The following is a 2,938-nucleotide window of genomic DNA, read 5'->3' as shown; positions in this document are numbered from 1 at the left end:
TCCCCTCCCCCCACCCTATCCCTGCCACCCTTTGTTCCCAAGTCAGTCATAAATAAATTATAAGAAATATTCTCTGGAGCTGTGACAGGCAGGCTGGACAGCGTGAATGACTTATTTCAAACCCACTGCACTCAGCTTGCACTGAAACCCTGCATACATTCAGCTTGCAAAGCACCAGGTGCGTTTGAAAAGGATACATACTCTAGTCTGGATTCAATGTCCTATAAATTTCTGTGAAATACAGGCAATTGATAGTGTTCGTGATTTCTATAGCCTTCTTGATATTCCCAGCTAGCTGATATACCAATTACAAAGAAAATGGGCTGGCAAAAAAAAAAGTACTCCAATCTAGGTGTGGACTTAACTATCTTTCTCTTTAATTTTGTTTACTTCCCGCATTTGGAAACTGTATCATTAGAAAAGAAGATAGAGGGAAAGAGACAAGAGAAATGGGTAAGAGTGGGAATGGAAAGGAAGAAAAGGAGAGGGGGGAGGGAAGGTGCTGTGGTTTGGATGTGAAATAGCCCCATAGGTTCGTGTGTTAGAGCAGTGCTGTGGCTTGGGAAGTGTGCTGAGCCTTGGTGGAGAAAGTAGATCACTTGGAACCTGGAGGTTTTATAGCCCCGACCCAGTTCCTGGCCCTTCTCTATTCTCAGATGATCGAAACAATATGGCCAGTTGCCTCACACTCTTGCCATGATATCACCTCAAACCGTGAGCCGGAATAAATCTTTCCATGTGCTCGCTTCGGCAGCACATATACTAAAATTGGAACGATACAGAGAAGATTAGCATGGCTCCTGCTCAAGGATGACACGCAAATTCGTGAAGCGTTCCATATTTAAAAAAAAAAAAAAAAAAAAAAACTTTCCATGATCAAAATATATTACATACATGTAAAAAATATATCATGCAAACCCATTATTTTTTAATTAACAAATACTAATAAAAATGGAAAATGTGATGGTTCTTAAACTTTAAAAGATCCAGAAATATTTTTTGAAAAATCTTTCTTCCTTAAGTTTCTTTTGTCAGATATTTTTGTCATAGCAATGAGAAAAGCAGAGAAGAAGGACAAAGAAGGCATCTAGAGAGTCCAACAGGGCCACCGGCATAGTGACTCTGTGCCACACTGGTGTCTCTGTTGAACACTCTGCCTGTGTAGCCAAGTCTCATTTGTCTTAATCCAGCTGAGAACCACTCCTGGCTCAGATCTATTCACGAAAACATGATGCTCTACACGTGAACTTCCTTTCAAATCCCAGCAACCACATGGTGGCTCACAACCACACGTAATGAAATCTGATGCCCTCTTCTGGCACATCTGAAGTCAGCTGCAGTGTACTTACATATAATAAATAAATAAATCATTGGGCCAAAGCGAGCAGAATTGATTGACTGGAGCAAGCAGAGGTCCTAAAAATTCAATTCCTAACAACCACATGAAGGTTCACTATCTGAACCACATGAAGGTTCACCATCTGTTCAGCTACAGTGTACCCATATACATAAAATAAATAAATAAATCTTTTAAAAAAAAAAAAAAAAAGAGTGAAACAAAACCTTTCACTGTCTGTCATGAGGACAAAGGAATCTACTGTCTTTCTTCTTGTATATTGATAGGTATTGTGTCTGTGGCCCTTTGCTGAACAAAATAATTCATCTCAAGGTAAGTGTGGGGGGGGTGTAAAGGGGTGTGTGCATATCAGTGCAAAAAGACCAGAAGACATCAGACACCCCCCCTGGAATTGGAGTTAAAGACAGTCGTGAGCCATCAACTATGAATGCTGGGAGCTGACCTTGGGTCCCCTTCAAGAGCAATGTGCGCTCTTAACAGCTGAACCATCTCTCCAGTCCTGAGGATAGATTTCCACTATTGCTTGGACATTGAAAATGTTGTCTCTTTAATCCCAGTACTCGGGAGGCAGAGGCAGGCAGATTTCTGAGTTCGAGGCCAGCCTGGTCTACAAAGTGAGTTCCAGGACAGCCAGGGCTACACAGAGAAACCCTGTCTCGAAAGAAAAAAAAGAAAAGAAAAGAAAAGAAAAGAAAAGAAAAGAAAAGAAAAGAAAAGAAAAGAAAAGAAAAGAAAAGAAAAGAAAAGAAGAAAAGGTTGTCTCAGCTTTCATATTGCAGTTTTATCTAGTGTGCCAACACCAACTGTCTGTTTCTGTGAAGGGTGATGGGTGCGGCCCCAGAACACGCTATTTGAGCACAAGGATTAGTTTGAGCTGATGCTTCTTTAAAATGCCAGTTTACCATACAGAAGTGGATGCCCACAGTCAGCTATAGAATGGAACACAGGGCCCCCAATGGAGGAGCTAGAGAAAGTACCCAAGGAGCTGAAGGGGGCTGCAACCCTATAGGTGGAACAATATGAACTAACCAGTACCCCTGAGCTTGTGTCTCTAGCTGCATATGAAGCAGAAGATGGCCTAGCCGGTCATCATTGGGAAGAGAGGCCCCTTGGTCTTGCAAACTTTATATGCCCCAGCACAGGGGAACACCAGGGCCAAGAAGTGGGAGTGGGTGGGGAGGGGAGCAGGGACAGGGGGAGGGTATAGGGGACATTCAGGATAGCATTTGAAATGTAAATGAAGAAAAAATCTAATAAAGTATATTATTAAAAAAATGCCAGTTTACCAACTGAAGAACCCCATGAACAGGAAGTGGATGAGTACAGAAGGGGCAAAGGAAGAGTCGTAAGGTAAAAGATCTACTTCTTTCACTCTCTTGGCTCTACTGAGTGCTACCTCCTGACAGCAATGGCATATGAGGGGATCCCGATAACCATCCTCAGCTCCTACGCACAGATAATCCCCACAGTGCTCAGGATTCCTTTGGCTGTAGGCAAGAAGGAGGACTTCTCCACATGTGCCTCGCATCTCACTGTGGTTCTCGTCTTCTATGGGAGCATCCTTTTCGTGTATGTGAGGCT

The 2,938-nt window shown here is 42.7% G+C and overlaps 1 non-coding gene across 1 annotated transcript; it reads left to right on the top strand.

Moving 5' to 3' along the window:
• The first annotated feature begins 738 nt into the window (after positions 1–738).
• LOC115063044 lies at positions 739–845 on the top strand. The gene has a single exon (XR_003842930.1). It is a non-coding gene; the product is annotated as a U6 spliceosomal RNA (small nuclear RNA).
• The last annotated feature ends 2,093 nt before the right edge of the window (positions 846–2,938 follow it).

This window comes from Mus pahari, chromosome 1, assembly GCF_900095145.1.
Source record: "Mus pahari chromosome 1, PAHARI_EIJ_v1.1, whole genome shotgun sequence".
Lineage (NCBI taxonomy): Eukaryota > Metazoa > Chordata > Mammalia > Rodentia > Muridae > Mus > Mus pahari.
The sequence above is the reverse complement of the archived record's forward strand: the minus strand, read 5'-3'. Positions and strand labels throughout refer to the sequence as shown.